General features: G+C 33.9%; 1 protein-coding gene across 1 annotated transcript in view; it reads left to right on the top strand.

The window, feature by feature from the left end:
- The first annotated feature begins 799 nt into the window (after window positions 1–799).
- Window positions 800–22,791, top strand: part of LOC100744212 (two pore potassium channel protein sup-9) — a 160,846-nt gene continuing 138,854 nt past the window's right edge. The window contains exon 1 of the mRNA XM_012387418.3: window positions 800–1,413. The gene's annotated coding sequence lies outside the window, so the exon portion shown is untranslated. The remainder of the gene's footprint in view (window positions 1,414–22,791) is intronic.

Here is a 22,791-nt window from a genome sequence, read left to right as displayed (position 1 = left end):
TCGTTGAGAAGAGCAAGCGGAAATGTTAAAGGTCTAATGATAAAGTTCATGAAATATTCTTTATTCTATGTTAAATTGTAAAGATTATGCAGGATATAAAATACTGTTTTTTAAGTATTAATCCATTGCACATTTTTAAATGACAGTTTGTTGATATACTATTGAAATGAAGAATTAATAACGTGTCATTTTTTTAATAACTTATTTTATTACTTCGTATTGTTCATATGTAAAAAAGATGGCATATTAGCGCTCATAAGACGAACAGAATTATTCATAGAAATTATTCAAATACAAGAAACTGTAATACCAAAAGTAGGAGACATTAAAATTGCTTTTTATCATTTCCACAGATTTCTTTCAACTCTATGGAAAAGTTAGAGTTATTTTATCTTTCCTTAGTAATATAATAAAATTCTACTTCTTCCTCTATTCTTTATTAACATCATATAAATAAGCGAGATTTTTATTAATTAAGTATTCTACGTTTAATACAGAATCGCATCTTTTGATTTAGAACTAGCCAATTTTTTATTTTTTGAACAATCAAGTTGCCAAAATATATGTTTCCAAATCAATTAAAATTAAATTTCATAGATCAAAAAATAAAATGAACGATACACTATTAACAGACCATTCGTAAAAGAAGGGAACAATCATCCATAATCAGGAGGAGTGACAGCGGTAAATCGTGGAGGGTGGTGCGCACCATAGTGAACCCGTTAACGAAAAGGGATAATACCAGTAGTGGCGCCGCTGTCGGTCAAAATTCGAACGAATGGTTGTGCCGGAACCGCGCAGATCGTCCTCAGTAGTTGCCCAGACGCTGTCACGGGCGTAGCTGGATGCTGGATTGTCTCTCTCTCTCGTGCGCGCGCGTGTCGCAGGGAGGTGCTTCCTTTTCTTCTTCCTCTTCCTCCTAACCTCGTCCTACTCGTCGCTTGTATCGGTCGACGAACAACGCCGTGGACGTCACGATTTTTCGATGCTGCGGATATCGTGCGACTCGGTCACCGGTTCACCATCTTAACGAGAAGAAGAAAAGGTGCCGGAGAAAAGGGAGGCCGACGAGGTTTCCTGCCGGTCGGTGAGAGAGAGAGATAGAGGGTGAGATAGGGGTTAGATAGAAAGGTAGAGTGAGGCAGTGAAAGGGGATTCGACAAGGAAAGGCAACCGAGAGAAACAACGAGAGACCGGTAAAATAGAGAAACAAAGATGGTGTGAGGGAAATAGACAAGTAACAAGGGGAATACGGGAGCAGCGAAAAAAGATTTCGGAAGGAAAGCTGTCCGGGAGGGGTAGAGATGTGTTGAAGTGTGTTCTTGTGTATATATATGGTGCAGTGCGGTGCTGTGCTCGAGAGAGAGAATGGCGTGGTCGGATTTCGCGTGTACCTCGCCGTGACGTGGAAAGGTAAGAATCCTGTCTAACCTTTATCTTTTTTCTTCTACGTTTATTTATAGACATCGTTTAATATTACGAATGTCACGATGTTTTGCGACCCCTATCGATTAGCCACAAAGATCGAGTTTCTTATTCGATTGACAGTGTACCCGCCGAAGCCGATAATTGAATTTGATTTGAACGATGATCTGTCTGTCGGTCAGTCGCCGGTACCGCGTGCGCCTCTATCGCCTGGCTTATCCTCTTTGCTACTACTATGGAGCTCGTTGGCATGCCAGACGGAATATCGTTCTTTCGTTCAATCATCTTTTTCTCGTGTGTGCCGCGTGACTTACAGATCGTCCACGTTATTTGTACAACGACAAGTTTCATTTTTGATTATGAACAGACTGCGGATGTTTATGCATTTGTAAAACGTACATGATACAAGCATAGTACTCGTAATATTTTGTGAATGAAATAAAATATATTAGCAAAAATGTGAATTTGCATGAAAATCCACAGTCTAGTTACGAAATATTTCGAAATGAAATTAGAGGCAAGAAGATAATTGACACTAACAATGAGTAATAAAATTTAGCGTGGTCGTATTGTATTATAAATGATTCGTATTCTGATTGGTATTTATCGTCTCTACCGGAAGTGTTATATTGTGTTTCGTATTTCGCGCGATATTAAACTTGTTAATTGAAAAATTGAAATATCTTTAGATCTTTAATGATTTTCTTTTTCTATTTGTTAATATAATATGTTAATGTATATATGTTAATATAATTTGTTAATATAATATGTTAATATAATGTTTAATATAATCATATACAATCATATACAAAGTCCATTCTATGTTTGTATTTAATGTATAATAATTTGTCGAAAATTGGAAATATTGTTCGATATTATGATCAGGGAAAACTGAGTTAAAAGTGTTCATATTTATATGCGCGTAGTATATTGAAAGATATCAGAAGTTTCATTTTGGATTATGCATTCCTCTTACACGTTGTTTCAAAATGGAAGATATATTGTTTAAGTTCGTTCTTGTCGCAGTAAAAACTTTTGTATTCAAATTTCACTTCGTCATATTACACTCGATGGGTTAGGTTGTGTTATTCTATGCGATGTGTTATTCTTAAGCAATAATGTTGTTACTTGTAATTATTAATTAGTTCAACATATTACAAGTTAGGAATTACGATTGCATTTACCAATCGAATATTTCAAATTGGAATACATCAAAGTTGAAATGAAAATAAAAACTGGGTAAAAAACAGCTTATTTTTAAGAATAAATAAAATATTATTATAGGTTATAAGATGAATTACTATAAGATATTTTGCTTTGTATCATTATTAAAAATTACAATAACAAAACTGTTGGTATATTTAGAAATTGAGATTACTGACATAACTTGAGGTATACATACATAATATAAAAATTGTTCTGTTTTGACCATGAGATAAACTTCCATTTTAGTTGAACAAGGTGGAGATAGAAAATAGTTTCAATGCTCCACGTGTGGTGTAACTCGATCCCATATGAGTCATATTGTGAAATGGTCTGCGATATTAAAGCTATCACACTGTATTACTTACAAAATGGTGAAAACACAGTAGCCTTGTTGGGAAGGAAAGTACTTGTCTGCTAGTTTTACGGTTTTAATTTCAGTGCATTATGATTAGTTTTAAAGTTTGGTATTTATGATATTCTTTAATTTTTCTTTTCCATAATTGAGTAAATAATAGTGTAAATAAGGTTTTGTTTATTCCAACCTTTCTTCTTTTATTCTTCTATTTTAAACGTTTCTTTGTATAATTTGAAATTTTCCACGAGAAACATTAACATTCATTATAAATTCAATAGTTATAGCAATTAAAATTTTTTTTAAAAAGAGAATCCATGACAATCACTACTGTAGTATCTACTTTACTTCGAAATTGAAACAACCAATTAGTACACTATATCAAAAGGATGAAACCAAAATTGAGGGCTGAAATCATAGTTTTTGAAATATCCTTAAAAATCTAGAATACAAAGTAATATATTTTATATGGATTAATGGCTTATGAGAATTGACTTCATTATCAACGCCTCTTCAACTTATTTTAATGCGTTCCATCCGTAGTCCCTCTGGTAACTCCATTACAGATGTCAACATCTCGGACGTATTCGCATATGTTCTAAACTACGTCCAGGGATGCACCCTAACTGCGTTATCACCATACGCTGACTGGCCGTTTGTGACGTTGATAAGCACGTGTCAAGCATAGGTTGTGGCACCGAATCGGGAAGCTTGTTAGACAGGTCTTCGTGAAGGATTCAAAGCATCTCATCGTTGATGCTTTTAGTGGACCTGAACGAAATTGCATGTTCCTTCAACCGAAGGAAAATCGAGTTCTGTTTAAAATTACATTGCACTTTGACATAGCCATTTACAAACACACGATAAACGAAATCTAAAGAGGTATGTTTGTCATGTACCAATTCACCTTTCGCTCTCATCGTATTGGTACGATGGGCACTTCATGTTCGAAATTGTTTCTTACATGGATATTTGGTTTTATCACTTGTTGTTTTATAATAATAGAAACGATATTTTCGGGAGATTTGTCTTAAGTAATTCTTTTGTACTGGAGGATTTATTTAAACATTATTTGAAATACATACGATAATTTACTTACTGTTTATATCGTTATGTTATGAACTCACATGCAGGAGAAGTTTGTTCTTAATATGTTCATAACATTAGCATGAACTTTTTTTAAACTTTGTTGTACGAGGGGATGTATCGAACCACGAAAAAAACAGCTTTGAACCTATTTTAATATTGCAAAGAAGGATATATTTTAAGAATCTTAAAATAAACCGATGGTGACCTTGGTTCTATATACATGTTAAGTTTGTTCAATAGAACTATTGAAATATTGTATTTGTTAACACGTTCGTTGTTTCGGGACTCAGTCGTGCGTTTCACTTGAAAGTCATGTGGAATTTGTTTCCAGAATTTAAATTCATTCCAGAGTTAAAATTCATTTCAAGAGAGAGGATAATATTCTAAGTGGTATCAGACTGCGTACGGTCAGACAGCAGTAGTTCGAGTCCAGTATGCAGTAGCCAACTTTAATCGTTACAAAGTACTGTAAATAACACGCAGGAACAGGTTAATAAAAGTTTCAAACGTATCCATACGTATATTACATAGGTACAATACGTCGAGTTAGATTGATGGGAAAAATTCACGAAATAAAAATCACGTTTTGTCACATTTGCGGCGCTTCGCTGCGAAAAATTGAAAGAATGCTATCGAAATCGAAATTGTTTCTCGTTCACTTTAAATTCACTATTTCCCTTTTAATTCAGGGGGTTGTCGTTGAATCGCGTGGGTTAAATAAAATCGAAATTTTATTTGTTCACGACAAAATTGTATTTGAACAAAAAATCTACCATGCCTCTTGTAGCTACCTTGTTTTCGCTTTTCCACTTTCGAATTCGATCAACCGTTTCCCTCTTTATCCTTTTAAAACTACTGTTCGTTGCTTCGTATATACTTGGTATATACTGGAAGAACTTCGTGCATCGAAGTTTCACAAGGTCCTGTTTTAAAAAATGGATATAGATTCGTTCAGATTAGCTGAGTTACTTGAATTCGAGTAGCTCGAATTTTGTCTTAATATAAGTCACGTTGGTTGGTCTGAAGTCGTTCCTGTTGAAGTGACCTATGTTCAAGTGGAGAGCTAATAAAAAATAGGCACAGTATAGTAAAATAGAAGCGCTCATAGTGAAAGTGATACAAGCGACGAAACTTATAATTCCAGACTTTTTGTTTGGTAATGTATATTTTCCTACATTTATCTTGTTCTAGGAAAAAGATATTCTCCTACTAATATATCTCATATATTTTAGAGTGTCTGTAGACAAATTTAGTGATTTGTATAATATGAAGGAACATAAAATTTCGAGAAAGGTCGACTTTGTTTAATAAACCGATATATTTCAAGATGTACCTAACCCAAATATTATCATTGTAAATAATATTACGTTATCAAGAAACTGTTGTTTCTTTCAAGTCAAGAAATATTCGAAAATATTTCAACTTCACCTAAAACTTGGACAAATACTTCAAGTTTACATTGTAATAGAGTGTTTCGAATCATTCAAATTTAAGCTGCACGAAGTCAAGTAGTTTGACTAATGAGAACAAATGTAGAAACGTAGAAGGATGTTCCGGAGTAAATAACAGCTTCACGGTGTGCAGTAATAGAAGGGTATCAAATTGCTTGAATTTAGGTAACTTGACAAATGTAAGGCATTCCAATAAATTACGTAGGAGGCGGCGGTATGTTAGGCAAGACGATGAAAAATCTCGAAGATCGCTTTGAAATTAGCTCGTAGATCTTTCCTCCATCATGTGCCACTCTGGATTTCCTTGAATGGTAACCTCTCTTGATATCTCCGTCTTTATCAAAACTTTCTTTCTAAATGAGTACGCCCATATTTAGAGGCCACGTGACTACAGAGCTAAATTGCGAATTTTTAATATGAAGGAAAAAGTAAGTAAAAGTTAGGAAAAAGTTTGTATCGATTTTGATAAAAATGTTACACGAAAAAGTTTTGCTCGCGAAGTAGAAAAAATTATGAATATATAAGATGCTATCGAAAAGTGGCTTTCTTTCAATAACCAACAAAGAAATCCGCTTAGTGTAAGTCTTAGTACCTTTTAAAATAAGGGGTTGCGTCTTACTGATGTATACATCTACATACTTGTACAAGATAAATCTAATTTTTGCGAGCTGCTTCTGTGTCCGTAATTTTTATTAGAGATATTATATCATTATCATGTGTATTTAAATTTTAAAAAAGTTTACTACTTAAATTAATCCAAAGTTTGATTATTCTTCTATATCGATGGACAGCTCGATTAAAAAAGAGACAATGTTGTAAAATGTTTGATCAACGTTTTCACGCGTAATCCTTTGTAATTTTGTTGTAACGTTTAGTCGTGGAGGGGAAATTAATTTTTAAGTCCTCTTTCCAGTGAGGCGACCGCGGCAGGTCACTGGTCTTATTGAAAAGAACTTACGTTAGAAAAATAGTTTGCAGAGATTATCGTGCGTTGTTGTAAAACTTTACTTTCGTTATCAAACTTTCTTTAACCGTGTTGAATTCAAAACGGCGGCTATCCTTTGAACATTATTTCCATTCCAAAAGTTTCGTCACTGTTGTTAACCAACACGGATGTTTAGCTTACCTCGAACATATTTTCCTTGGTAATCTTCTAAATTTTCAACGAACGCTCGCATTTTTTCTAATGATTCTGATAAAAAGTTGCAGTTTCTATTTATGTTGAAAGAGAGAAGATATACGTTTTACGTTTCTATTCTTTTTCATAACGTAAGCAACTATTTTTAATACATTTTTTTTTAATTACAATTAATTTTTCGTAATATAATATTTGTTGCGATAGTAGTATTTATTTAATTGTCACCTAGTATTGTTCAGTCATAGGTGACGCTTTGGATTAGATTTAAGGGATCCATTTCTTTCATTTTTAATATATAAAGTAAATTTTTTGTATGAAATATATTGACATAGACATACTATTAGTTACAAAAATGTATAGCCATTGCGAAGTTATGAATAACCTCCGAATTTAATCTATCAAGCGAGGACTAGTTGCGATAAAATGTTGAATGTGATAAAAGTCAAATATTGACATGTTTGTGAAATCAAATTTATGTTTTGATCATTTTTGACCTATGATGTTCGTCCAAAATTATGCGGTTTATCTTTCTAGGACATACTTACTTTAAGCTCCTTTGCTGCGTGAACATTAAAGAGGTTAAACCTCAACTAATGAGGTTACTGATCCACATGACTCTGTGTGCAAGAACATACTTAGTTTTTTACCTAAATACACAAGTTTCTTATCCTGTGCGGTTTAACAGTTATTTGTTGCTAATGATCATCTTTGTAACAATTAGTATAATATTTCGTGACGCAGACGAATAATTGAATATTATTATTCACTCATTTGATATCCTTTAAATTAATAATTTTATGTAGATATATATTCAGCTATAATTTCCACATATTTTAAACGAAGCAGATAGATGCAACATTGAGCTTTATGGATTATTGAACTAGAAAATTCTGATTGAATGTTATCGCGTATTTATCAGTTATAGTTGCGTTCTATCAGTTATATTGCATGGATCATACGTATATTCGGCACAATTGTATCTCGAATTTAATTACGAAATTCATATACAATGAGAGAACATTGTAGATATTGTACATATACAATATAAACTTGTCCTTTATTTTTTATTCCAAACAGCTGCAACTTTATTCTTCCCGTTTTTATCATACTTCAAAATTAAGAAACTTTTTCGATAGGACAGAATAGTAAAAATTTTGTCTATGGCATAAAACAGAATCGATGGATGAATTAACTTTTCTTTTTACTGAAAGCAATATCTGTGCTCATAATCAAATATCCGTTAGAGAATAGAGAAGCTTGCTTTTACCATGAAATATAAAATATAAATTTGGTTACTTGACGGATGCTATTTCGAAAATTGAAAAATGGCAAACAAAACTGAAGGCAACGTGGGATATACGTAAGACAGATCGATCGTTGACACAGCTTGTACCGTGTAAACTGGCAGTGAATTGATATTTACTGTCTACGAGACGGTAGCAATAGTGGAGTCATTCTGTTTGACGAGCACCTTTGTTCTATCGGTCCACAAACAGTCGAGCTATGTCGAAAAGGGGTAGAATTTATAAACGATGAAATAAGTGAAGCGCACGGACAGTCTCAAAATTCGCTGTTGAATTGTACTTAACACAGCTCGTCCAAATGAATGTAATTCTCAACTTGGCATCGTGCCTCGTTTGTATGTTTGGAAATGAAAAAAACGGTTGGATATACGTTCGTCACATCGTCTCTTAAAGATGTCGAAATTTTATACGTCCGAATACTTACGTAATTAAGAATAATTTTCGTGACGAATACGTTCTTGTAGTTTCAGAAGCTTTCACGCAGATCGATCCATTCCCACGTTAAATGCGATTAATCGCCTGTTGAGAATCGTGCAGCTCTTTTGTTCCCTCTTTGAGTTGGTTTGACCTTTTAATTATGTAGTATAGCTTTTTATTACGTGAGCCAAACAATGTCAACCAGGAGAACATTTTAACAGGACGTAAAAAGAATATTAGTTGCACAAGGCCAAAAATTTTTAATTACGGAGGGCTAGGTCGCAACTTTTTGGGTTTATACATTTTTTACTATATCGTAACATAACTAATTCATTACCTTACGTCAAAATAAGTTACTTAAAAGAATTATTAATTTTAATTAAACATTTATTAAATAACTTACATTGTTTACAAATTTTTGTATAGTTTCCATGATAAAAATCACTGTTGGAGGTAATTTGTTTTAAGGAAATACTTTCTGTACTATTCTAATATTTACAAAATAGTTAAATATGATTGAAATGCATGGATATAAAGTTTCGTTACGGGTTACGAATAAATCCACTCGGTTAAAAAATCGTGTGGTTACAAATGGTGTGATAGGCGTCTATCAACAGACGTATTTGCTGTTTTTTTTCTATCTGAATAAAGCTGTTTCTCATTGGTATCCCTCTATTTCGAGCTTATTCTTCGCTATTCCTTTCGTTCTAACGTCATGTTCGCTTTTTGGGTCGTCAGGTGCATTCGTTATGTCGCTTGAACGACTTGTCGTTTCACAATCGATGGATCGATTCATACCAAACGTGATTAATGAACATTCGACATCGAATTTGTAGTGACCTATATTTTTAGCATTACGCCGAATGTATTATATAAAGTGCATTTTTCTTTGTTCTCTTGTTCTTCTACTATTTTTTAGTATATTCGTTCATTATTTTCAATATATGTGGTTACGATATTTCTTAAAAGAAGTTAAGAAAAAATGTGTTAATTGCTTATGCAATCTTTTATTCAAAATGCTGTGTGTTAAAGAATTTTTAATTACCAACTTTTAAAAATTTGTGAAGTTATATTTTATCGATATTTTTGATCAGTTTCGTTCAACTAATTTTGTAGCGAATATTAGTTTCAGTAGAATATTTGCATCAGAAGTTAGTAGATGTGGTTGGTCTAGCGAAAGCAATGTCTGATCAGATGCAGTCCGCTACCAGTTATACCATTTGTCTCTTTCTCTTACAATCGACTATTTTGTTATCTCTTCCTCGTATTTCAATCGTGTAATCGCTTATAATATATTTTGTTCATACTTTTACAAATAAGAGCGTAAATTGATTAGAAAATTATTCCAAACAATTTTATACGAGAGCACAGATTCATCAAGTTACTTTATTGCTTGTTTTATGGAGGGATTAAAATTTTCCCTGCGATGAACTTTGAAAGCACTTTTAATACACCGGGGTTAAAAAACAAATTTATTCGTTGTTATGAATATATCAATAAGAAATTTCTTTTGTCACAGTAACGAAATCATTGTTTTATTACAATCCACAGAATAATTATCTCATTATATCATTTTTGATTAAATTAGATTCCGTGGACGATTTTAATATACTTTAACTCATAATTCGCGTGATATTTTATATAAATTGCATATTATTTTGTACTTTTTTATTATAAGAGGTTCTAGAATAAACGACGTAATATATTTAAGTCAATCTCGTTCTCGCAGAATGTATGCTTTTAAATTTTCTTGAAATTTATTTTCTTTCTCACATTTATAAATTCTGTCAGATCCTTCGAGCGAAAACAGATATGGAAGTTGTTGCAAATTAAAATAGGAAATAAAATTTCAAATCTTAATCACATTTTTAACTTGCAAGGACTAAAAGATCAACCTGTAGAATTGAAATTGATTTATCTATATTAATTTTTAATTGCGTGGTCACAGGAATCTCTGGTTAAAGTTAAATATTCATCGGACTAAGTGTATTAATGTAATTTTTGCAATTGACACGTTTTTGTTATTAAATAATATTCTCGAGAAATATTTTCGTGCGATTTTATCCTATAAAATTCTAAGATTTTATTCTATAAAATCTAGAATTCTTTTAGGCTGATATCGTTAAATAAAAATAAATAATATCTACATGTAAAAAAATATACGAATGAAAAATGATGTTTAAATTCACAAGGGAAAAAGACTTGAATTTCGTGCATATTCATTGCACTGTTACAAAAACGAACACTAAATGTTTTTCAAAATTGTTTGCAAAGAAAAATGCAAAGACCGACATTCCATTTTATGCGAACTGTATTAAAATGATATCACTACTAATAATATAACTAATGATATGTCTACTTCTTGATACAACCCATGTAAAAGGTCTAAAGTACTCGAATATTCCATATGGTATAAGTTAAGAAGAGTCTAAAGTTTCTGGTTCGATACTTCTAAATATTATGACATAAAAACATTTTATGTATAGTGGGTGCTGGTTGTACGAGTCTATTAAGGCTGTCTCACACAATATATTCATTCGTGTCTCTCTGAATTACCTTTTGGCAAGGCTTTGTACCTCCATGTAGGAAGGGTGTTATCGCGGTTGAAATCCTGCCAAAGACACGGTTTAGTCGATTCGGTTACAACGCCGTGACGGGATCCAATGTGATATTTTCGAAAATATGATGTACAAGGAAGGAGGTATTCATTGGATACGGAAACTCAACCATTGAAATGGCTTGATTAACCATCTTACATTGCATTGCTTGGATTTTAACACGTCTAATAGCTCGTCCGATTCTCTCTTCTTGTTTCGCGTTCGTTCAATTAGGGACTCGTTCTTTTGACTTGCTATCAAGTCTACAATTATCAGGCGATGAGCTGCGGAGTCATTTGCATAAAATTTCTGGTAAAATTCTATCGTAATCTCTATATGAATCGGGATCTTCTGTTAAAAAATTTCTATTAACAGACTTCAATTGTAGAATTTGATAACCTTTGTAGTAGAATTCCTCCAAACCCTTTAACGGTAAAATTCTCAAAAATAGAAAATTTGACTCGTTAAATAAAATAAATGACTTTTATGAATATAATCGGCGTTTGAATTAATATATCGGTAATCTAAAATTAAATTGAGAAAAAATCTTACATTCCACTCATTTTTATTCCCTGGAAACATCGAAATGCGGGAACAGAAATAAGAAAAACTAAAAAGGAGTCTAGAGAAGCTTTTCCGGATTACGTCGAACCATCCTTGTGAACCCGTGTTCCGAATAGAACTTATTCTGGGCACAAATTGAATGTTTGTCATGGTTTAATCGACTGTAAAAATCCTTGCATTGCTCGGACTACGGAAAAATCATTGCCAAATTATCCGCGATTCGTGCGTTATGTGATTGTAATTCCGTGCCAGCTTCTCCTATTTCCACATTGAGGATATCATTACACATGTGTGTCGGCGCTTTCAATCTCGACACCTCGTTCTAGCATCAGCTACGTGCCTGCAATTCTGTCACTGAATCAGCTACTTCTAGTACATATACGTGTGTGTGTGTGTGTGTATGCGTGTGAATGAATTTGGTTGTTGATTAGGGTAATAAATATTGAGACTGAAGACCTACGTTTCCTGTATATTGGATATAGATATTTCTGTATATGATATACGTATGAAGAAAATCTTTGGTTGTTCGTTTGACGAATAAAATTTGAGCAACATATGTTTTCCGGTATTAAATAACTTGTTTATTCATGTACTAACATAATGAAGGCCACCGTTGTACTATCTATTTGGCTTTTATTAATATAGTCTGGATCAAACACTATGGTGTATTTATAGTATGCAAGTAGGTTATGGTCAAATAGGTCAATCATTAATGATTATAAGGAAAGAAAAATTTTTTGTATTTATTTCAATAAATAATAGTTAATAATAATAACAGTTAATTAATAATGATATAAGGTATATTTAAAGGTAAACTCCTCATACTTTAATTCTGAATCTTGTGGATTTCTACGTTGAGATTTAATTTAGTCTTAAGGTCTTTTGTCACTTTTTAAGTAACATGCTTGTAATATAACTTTTGTCAAGTACATCTCACAAGAGAAGGAACGTAAAATAATACACGATGCCAGATTTCTATAGAAGACTTGTTGGGAATCTACAGTTCCAATTGAGGGAATATTTTTTAAACTTTTTAAAATGTCTACCTTTCTCCTTTTTTAAACTTTTACTGTTTTTACTGTTAAAACCCCCTATCATGAATTTTAAATACTGTTTAGTCAGTCCTCATCCGAATTGAAATTCCCGTATCAATTTCAGCGCTTCGAAAGTAGTAATTTAATTTCCTGCCCGTTCGTTGAAAGTGCAGGGGAACATTCTTCTTCGCATTCAATTAATACAAAGCACGCTATGTTGCGGAGATCACTTTCGTGAAATATTCAAGAAACGCGTATTATCGTAGGTTCCCGAGACCGAATATCTGAGTACTATGGCACTGTTGCCTATAGACATGTATTCATGATGATTCTAGATGGTAAATCGAGCATATACTTGTCGAGGGATGGTAGAAGTAATACGAGCCAAGGATTTGTTTCTTTCATCGTGTATGCGTTTGGCATACGTGTGCATGATTATCGATACATTCGACTTCCGATATTATTGAAAATAGAACCGTACCAGTCTCTGCCTTATGATTCCTGCATCTTATATTTTCAGGACAAATTCAAACAGAAGTATATCTTATGAGACGTTCTTTTTATTATATGGAACGCGATCACATGCATGTTATGGCTCGTGCAACTATCGATCCCTTTGTATCCTTTTATTTATTGTATTAGGTTGATCGGAACTTCTGTTCTTTCAAAGGCTCTGTTCTTTCAAAGGAGGAGGTCGTTTGTTTGAACTTAAATTTTTATTAACTAGTCTTCCATATAATATTTCTACTTATTAGGCAATTCATTCATCTCATTGCCGTTGAATTTTTTATTTATATCATTTCAGTTCACTTTTAAAACACCGCAACTTGAAAATAACCGAAAAAGGTGTCTATGATTTTTACAACTTGGATTTTTACGTGAACATATGCGTTCCAGATGTAGAAATTTTAATTTCTATTATATACGTATATTATTGTTTCATTAATTCGTCTCTAAATTCCTTTTGCGATTGTTAATATATTTATACATGTAGTTGCCTCGTATATTACAGTTTTAAAATACGTTATATGAATACTTTTAGATAATACAATTCGCAGTTCAGTAATAAAACATATTTTAATTAAATAACGTTAAAATAAATGAAAGTAAGGAAATTAAGGTATTCAAGCATAAATAACGTATGAAATATAATCCTGAAATTTACATGCAATGTAATAAATACATCTTTCTAAAATACTTCTCTTGAATCTCATTATTTTCTTCCGTATTTCGAATAAATACGAATTAAGTGTTTAAAAATACAGCGTTTCGCGTTTTAAACAGATTTGCCAACTATCCCCTACATTTCGAGTTATTTTCATCGCACCTGTCTTACATTCAGCTTATCGCGAAAGTTCTCACGTTAGAACGAATCAGCGTAGATCGTTCTCACCCGCGAGAAGCGTTTCGCGAATTAACCACGAATTTCTCGGGAAAAGTGGAACGAGGATTTACTTGTCCGCCAGATAATATCAGCAGCGAATCGAGCGGGATTTATTTAGAGCCGACGTGTATGGTATAAGGAAAGAGGAAAATAGTGGAAATAGATGTTGGTTGAATTATGGATAAAATAATTTTGTCACGTTCTGTTGGTTCGTGGACCAATTATAATTGATGATAATATCGACAGAAATAAAGTTTCGAGTAAATAAATGCATTTACTGCTGTATCGTTTAAAATAGAAACAACGAGATATCAAAGTGGCAGAAATTTTACATGAATTTTTATTTGAAAGTAAAATTCTGACGAAAGATCTGTCTTTTTCGGGACACGAAATATTTTAAATAAATTGTTGGTCATTTCTCACGCGTAGTGTCACTATTTTTGGAAGAAAATTGTCTGTACTTTACCTTTATTACTATAATTCATTGGTTGTTTTCTCAAATAGAGATGAGATGGAAATGTAACGTAAGGAAAGCTCTAGGAAGGAAGTACAATTTATATAACGCAATAAGGTTCACTGTTCTTGTTTGAAGATAAATTAAAAATCATTCAGATGAAGGAAATGCCTTTTTCTTATTGGAAAGGAGACTGTCTGATGTTATTTTACATGAGAATAGGATTCCATACTATGAGAGGTGCTATCTCTTTTTCCAATCTCTTTGATTGAATATTCTAATATTGTAACTTCGTGTCGATATCTTGTGGAATTTAATGTTCTCGGTAGTTTGATCCTATGGCGAAAATGGAATAATACGTTTAAGAAGCTTGAACAAGTTTCGCAAAACATTCTTACAATATTTTTTCAAGGATATCTTAGGATTTTTAACACTATTTCTTTTGAATTATATTTCTCGCAGCTTGTTGAAATTACTTTATGGCTTAGATTACATTATATCAAGCTTTAAACAACTTAAAAAGATTTCTTTTATATGTTTTCAAGAATTTGCGAAAATATTTCTATCATTTTTTTAATTAAATTTTTTAGAACATTGTCATTTTGCGTTTATAACTTTTTCGGAACGGGATTAAGGATTTACATAATATTGTTCTTTAATTATACCATTAAAAATTTTTCAAGAACTGAATTTATGGGAGGTTTTTTTCTTTTAAGACTGAGAAGTTTATTAAAATGCCGGGTAAAGTGAACCAAGAGTCACCATTTTCTCAATATTCCTCAACTCTGTTTTGCCACAATATTTTAAAGTAACGATAAATATTTTCGTGGAAAAATACTATCTTGACTCTACCACCGCTTCTTACGGAAATGTATTATAGTGGAAACTTCCTTGGGTAAACTTGGAAAATAATCTCACTGTTTTGTTCAATAACTGGAACACTAACGAATTTGAATTGTTGGTAAAGCAAAGTTACTAGTTTCAGTTCTTTCCAGGTTAATGCTACGGAAACTTGGAATCCCCTTGCGTTTAGTTTGATGCGTGATTCCGAAGTTCGTAATTATGGGCAACTTACACTCCGCAATAACATTCCGGTATACTAACAACGACAGAGTCAATAACGTTTCACTATGGGCTGCATATCTTGATTTATACGTTTGTAATGTTACGTATAATTTACTTACATTTCTCTGAATATATGAATTTCTCAGTGGAATGCGGTTAAGCAAAGTTGTTTCAGCGTTTCTTATATTTTCTACAGAGATAAAATTGTAATTTAAAAATCCTAAATAGGTTCTTCATCCTTCGAATAATTTATATTTAAAACGATATTTAAAATATTTCCATCTTTTTATTCTTATTTCTACTATGTTCTTTTTTTTCTTGTCGATAACGTACTACGATACAAGAAAGTTTTGAAATTTTTATTTGGGGTAATGATTCCGAGCTAAATTTTGTTGGACTTTCCAGCTTGTCTGACCATGCATACCCCTTTTCACTTACGCTTTACTCTGCCTCTTGTTCTGTATATTTTGTTACGATTATTAATTCCGTTATTTCCCATTACTATTTCTTTACATGAATGTCATTGCAGTTTTTGAATTACAGAGTGACGATCAAAGAGATTAAACACATTCAAATCAGTGTGTGAAAGTAGGAAAATAAGTAAGACCAAGCTATCAAAGTAACTTCGCGGTATCACATGTTATTAGAGAACAATTGTTAGATAAATCAAACACATATTTAGTGAAAACTAATCAAATGTTAAAGATGGTTAATTATTGAGTCTTATTTAAATAATAATTGTTTGCTCAAATACTTCGATACTTTGAATATGTATATTAACGAATCTTCATTTGGATTACACATTGTCCTTATGCAATAGAGAAGACATTGACTAGTGCAAATACGATTATTACAGAATTTGACAAGTAACCGAGGTAATTAGATACTCGAGAAGCTAATGACAATGATCCTAGGTTCAATAACGAATCCGCGGTCAACGGGATAACAGGATGCTCTTTCTTCCAAAGCACAAATCGTACTCGACTTGCTTGGCTACTGTGGAAGTATAACTAAACTAACACTTTGCCCGCGGTCAACGGGATAACAGGATGTGCTTCCTTCCAAAGACCAAATCGTACTCGACTTGCTTGGCTACGATGAAAGTATAACTAAACTAACTCTTTGTTAAGACGTGGAATATCCACCGAGCGTAAAGACGCTAAGTAACTCACTAATACGACCTCACGAGAGAATGACTTTCCGTCGCGATGATGCTGCAGAGGAAAACTATGATGGGGTGTGTCTAAGGACACGAGATCATCGAATGCGTGGAGAGATGACTTCGTTCGGAATGTGAGAGAAATTGACGTTGCTGTTAATTGGTTAATTTCCATGTCACAATTTCCTGTTGAGTGCCGAAGCGTTCAGATGCGTCCTTGAGGGAAGGTTGCTAGCGGGAAGCGTCGTTCGTTGAAAAATAGATCTCCCCTAACTTCCCGTAGTTGGGACAAAGACTGTTTCTCTGTTTGAAGGACTTTAGGTAACTAGATCTTAATGTTTATAACTGCCCTCAGGCTAGCTGAACATGTACTGTGGAGATGCGTCGGCATCTGATAACCATCATATCCGAAGAATAAGGTCTGCGTATGGTGAACCACGGGACAGAAACCGTTGGAATGTTTACAGTCGCGTGTCGCTACAAATATTTCTTTTAAGGAGAGCTATAGAATTATTCCATACTTTTGTTAGACAAAGCGTTCATCCCCTGACCGCGGTTCGTCGACTGGTTGTCGCCTCGAGCCCAAGCTCATTATCACAAATCTCGAACAAATACAATCGGATCGAATGACGACAATTGTTTAATTACGCCTATGATAGAATCTAGATTACGGTGTTAAGTGATTTTCCCGAAGATCCAAAAGGAAGGCTCCTTTCATTTCCGACATATATATATATATTTTATTATTATATATATATTTATTTTATATATATATATATAAAACTTGCACTATATATCTCGTATATATTTCCAATTTGTTTCAAACCTTACCAATACAATCACGATAATCGAACCTCGTTACAATGCTAATGTAATTTCAAAATGTTTCGTGCAATACCCATAATATATTTATTGAAGGTATCTAGCCACAAGCGCTCCAATAGAATCTGTGAACACCGAGATTCGATGAAACCAAATCCGGCGACACAAACGACCTCGACGGACGTCTTTCTGCTCTTCTATTTGTTATTCACGCACCCACGCTTATCTAATCGTCCCAGTCGATCTGATCGACTGCTTAATGCCGTAACAGCCACAATTAGCATCGGTAATTTCGAACAGAACCCTCTAACGGGTACAATTTCCCGGAACAGCGCACACGAAGGTGGCTTTCTCGGTGTCGACTGGTTGCGCCGCGCCACTCGAATGGGAACAACCTAGCGGGAAATGGATAGCCGGCATCGATACCGTGATGACATTTCGACAGCCGACGAAACGAAGGTGTTCACTGTGCTCGACGCGCGAAATCTCTGCCACGGATTGAATGGCGGGTCGAACCGAATCACCGAAGATATCTCTGGCCGAGAAGGGCAATGATTTGCATAATGTATACGGGATGCAAATTTCACTGCATTCGCACTAGTCTGGGACCCGTCAAATTGCGTCCCGGACGCCTTGGGGCTAGCTGAAATTTTCCGTGGAAATTTCCAGACGCTGCGAGCGTATCCAGTCCTCGTTGAATGTGAACTAGACGCCTAAGGAGATATTTTACTGTAGATCCTTGAAAAAAATTTTTTCTTTCTTCAATTGTATTCTCATGAAGACTATCTTTTTGTTGAAATTTCAGAAATACGCAAGTGCAAAGTCCTATGTTTCAATTCCGAATATTAGATTTGTTTCGAGAATCGTTACTTCTAATTGTTTGCTAGAGTCGCAGCGATATAATAAATTATAATAATTATGTATCGATCTTAAATTTAGGTTTAAATCGTACAGACCAAGTTTCAGTGTGAATTAGATACGAAGATGCAGAAAATCTGCCGAAGATCTAAATCTAAATCTGTAGTGTAAAAGAAAAAATACGGAAATAATGTGAATGCAAAGATTGATCAAAAGATGCGATATATATAATACATAGGTAAGAGGGGAATTAATTTCGTTGTACCAAATTGATGACATTATTACATCGAATATATGGGCCCTTTATAGCCTAACGTTTCAAATGAAAGAAGCATTTTTAAAGGTTTTGATAAATGAACTATATATACAATGTAAACGTACATACATATTATAACACATAGATTATTACATGCATACATATATTGTATAAATAAGAATCATATATTTAAATATTTCTAATTTCATTAGCATATCTAACCGCAAGATGTAAGCGTTTCGTAGAACGCTAAGTTTAGCGCGATGAGTAACACGAGTGATAGAGAATTCAAAGCTAACTATACACATCAGCACCAATAGTAATTGTCTTATTCAAAATGCAAGCGTTGGTCAAGCCTAGTTGGCGGTCACAAAGGGCGTAATAGGATCAATTTTAATTACTCCAGCATTAACTCATGCGCTCCAATTGTACCCGACAATTCAAAATTATTAATCAGGCGACGATGTAAACGCGTAAGCGCGCCGCGATTCAGATTGTATTATTCAATTTAATAGTCCGCCAGGTCGAATGTTCATCCGTCTTCTCCGCGTATATGGATTGTATCTCGATCTTTTCAATTTTTCATGTTCCAAGTTTCTAATTTTCTTTTCGTCTACAAAATTGTGGCTGATGTATATTTCCAGATATTTTAAATTACAAGTTGACGAAGATAATTTGAAAAATGTATCGAAGTTTTCCGAAATTTATTTCATAAGAAGTTAACATTCTCTTCCGTTCCATTTTTTATCATTTAAATAAGTAACTAAATATCGACAAATATTATAAAATATGCAACGTTTCATAATAAGAAATGAAATTACTAGAATATCGAATACGAAATTATTCAGCACAAAGATCTTTGGGTTGTAAAGGTAACCCGCAGTCTGGAAATTTAATATTACCTCTGATTCCCATAAGTGATCGTAAAGTGTAAATGCAGAAGAGGAAATGGTATATACACTGTCGACAGAATAATGAAATTTTCGCGAACAATAGAACACTCTCGACTTGCAGTAATTGGTCAATAGGATTTAGAAATTTCGAGAAACTACGGAATGTACGATGGTCAGGTGTTTCGGAAGCTACATCTAACTCAGTTCGACGATATACAAGCACGATTCCTGTTGAACATCATCTATCCAATAAAAATCTGTCGAACTTTTGCTCTTTGCAAAATAACACGATTGCATCGCAATTTAATAAAATTTCATGAATACTAATGTCCCTACCGAACATCGAATTGTTATCCAAACATCTCTATGAACACCAATAAAAAAATCCAAGTTCAGCAGAGGTTTGTTTTATTAAATTTTAATATAATTGTTATACAAAAGGGTAAAAATTGTTATAATAAAGGGTATACAAATTGTTATAATAAAGGGTAAAATAAATATTACAACGAGTACTGTACTGTAGATCTTTTATGTAGGAATTTTCGTCTATTGCATGCATTCTATGTATTTTTGCGCCTTGGAATTTCGCATAGATACTAAATACATAATAATCGTTACACATCTTTCATTTCTCGCCCTTTGTTTCGTATCTGTTTAATAAAATTAATCAATTAAAAGTGGAACTAATCGAATCGTGAGAAACATGTCTCAAACGTACGATTGCCACTATTCAATCAGCGTTCGCGTAAACACACTAAAGTTCAAAGTGCAACTCGAAACTGTAACTTCAAATTATCACGTTTTATGTTACTTCCACGTAATGCAACGTAGGAGAGGGTATTCGGTACGAATGTTTATAGGTAGCAGGTAGCGGAATTTAGAGTTACTTGGAATTACTAGGTTTCAAACAACTCTTATCTCATGCAACGCGAAAAAGGGAATTTGGTGCGGATGTTTATAGCGTGTGGCCGAGTTTCGGGAGATGCGAGGAAAAACCGAGCGAGGTTGGAATGCAAAAGAAGAGTCTATAGCTACCCAAGGTTTTAGTTATATATGCAGATGTGCTGTATCCTGCAAATGTCTGAGTAGTTTGCCTAGATCGAGTGAAAGAGATTGTAAACTAGAGAAAAGGAGAATGTGTAAGTGTACGTAGTTTTGCGTGCGTTGTCTGAGAGACAGAGTAGTTGGTTGCTGTTGAATGATACAGCCGTTTTGTTCTCTTCAAATGTATTGCTATATTGAGTTGTTGTATATTTGAGAATTATATTTTAACCCTTCGGCAGTATAATAAAATGACGAAGAATTTCAGAATCGTTCCTTTATGTTTAAGGTTTCCTGCGTCTTCTGGTATCAGGCACAATGAATACATAAAAATGTTCTACAATAGATGTTCGTACCTGTACTTACAAAAATTTTTTACCAATATATCACGTGCGTTATATGATAAACTTTTGTAGTTAGATAGATTATATTGGAAGATCTTGAAACAAATCTGAATAAATACATGAAAGTTACAAAATGTTCAGTATTTTGTATATTTCGTAAAGATCACAAAAGTATTTAGTACCTATTTAATACTTTTCAATTCTCATATACATTGTTCGATTAATGTTAAATTTCAATTTACAATTGTTACTCATTGTAATACTGATAAAATGCCAAAATGTTTTACGTAATCCGTACAATGTGTACATAAAAGTTTTTCATGATAGGTAAGTGTTCAAATACTTTCGTGTGTGCCACTGTAAACGCAAATCCAAATACGAACATAAATCGCAAACGTGACTGAAACACGCGTAAACGTTGCATGGCAAGAGTTTTCTATGAATCGACCGCGCGTGAATGCACCCTTAGCCGAGAAGATGCAGAAGATGGGTAACGATCAACACGTAAAGTTGTTCGGGCGCGTGCGCGTGCTCCGTGACGTCATCAACGCAACCCCCAAACGGACCGAAAGGGGGATGCTTTTCGATATCATTTTACGATAGCTATAAACCCGCGTCACACTCTCTTAGCTGGAACATTGGCGTGATATGCATTGACACGCGCGCCGGTACTTCCTGACGAGTGCTCCGCTTGTTTCGAGACACTTTGCCAGAAGAGTTTAGCCAAATCGTTGCATAAATATCTGCCCGGTAAAATTTTATGCAAAACCAGCCGCTCGCAAAGAGTTTCGCATGCATTTAGTTTGTGAAGCTCGATCGCTGCGACTCGCGGCTAGACCGAGAGCTTTTCTTTGTAATTTTGTCGCCTTCGATGACTCTTCCTTTGAAAGACTCGCTTCCGAGAGTCAGTAACGAAAGTATGTCAATTAACGTGGAATTTTGTTGATTTCTTCCATGGAATATTCTTTTCGAAATGTCGATGAAAAGTTATAAATTATAGGGATTGTCTCGGAAGCGATATATAATTAAGGGAAAGGCACTCGGGCGAAGAAAAAGTAGTTCGAGGAAAAAAAGGAAGAAGTTTCTCCTGAGCTCGCAGATATTAGCAATGAATATCATCGTACGGTTACCAGACTTCCCCCTCATCGTTTACTTCGACGTCCCTCCGCATTTTTCCCTTGAATTATAGCTGTATTTCTCATACATCATCGCGATTCCTTTGGGACTGTGTATATTAGGAACATCGAACCAAAAGTCGGTCGAATATCTTTTGTTTGTTAGATGGAGCTAATACGGTGACAGGAACAAACGAAGATATATGTATTTTTGTCTCATATATATGTATTTTATCCATTATTACATATTTTTGAATAAGTTTAGCTTCAACTTTACTTTTAAGTCAATAAGTAATTAGGGATAGATCGCAATTTTTAAGAACCTTTGTTTCTTTATTACGATTTAAAGTGGTTTAAACGTTGATCGAATACAGGGCTCTGATATTGTATGATTCTCATTCCTTACTGCATTTGTTATTAAATAATAATTTTACGCGAACATCTTACTTTTGACATTCTGCGTTTCTCAATTTTGCCTTTTCAAATTCGCGAGGTCTTCAGACTTTCGCGCAGACGCGCAGCGATTGCGTTGGTAGGCGAAATCGTCCGAAAATAACCGAACGCCGCAACGTTTCTGCGATCGGAAACGCGCGTAAATGCGCGAACGTTCAAACCTTTGCTTATGTCGTAAGTAATTTATTCGCAGTTAATTGTTGCTTCTTTCGTCGAGAATAAAAGACATTAAATTATTAGATGACAAAGAAGTAGGGATTCATGGAAATTTGTTCATTTGGACTTAAAAGTGTTGCGGAAGTTTGTAGAATATTTAATTTTAATATGATTCTATCCATGTACGCGAGGATACACATTATTTTCAAAACGT

The sequence above is a fragment of the Bombus impatiens genome, unplaced genomic scaffold (assembly GCF_000188095.3).
Source record: "Bombus impatiens unplaced genomic scaffold, BIMP_2.2 scf_0466, whole genome shotgun sequence".
Classification (NCBI taxonomy): Eukaryota; Metazoa; Arthropoda; class Insecta; order Hymenoptera; family Apidae; genus Bombus; species Bombus impatiens.
Note: the sequence above shows the minus strand (reverse complement) of the source record. Positions and strands in the feature narration are given on the sequence as shown.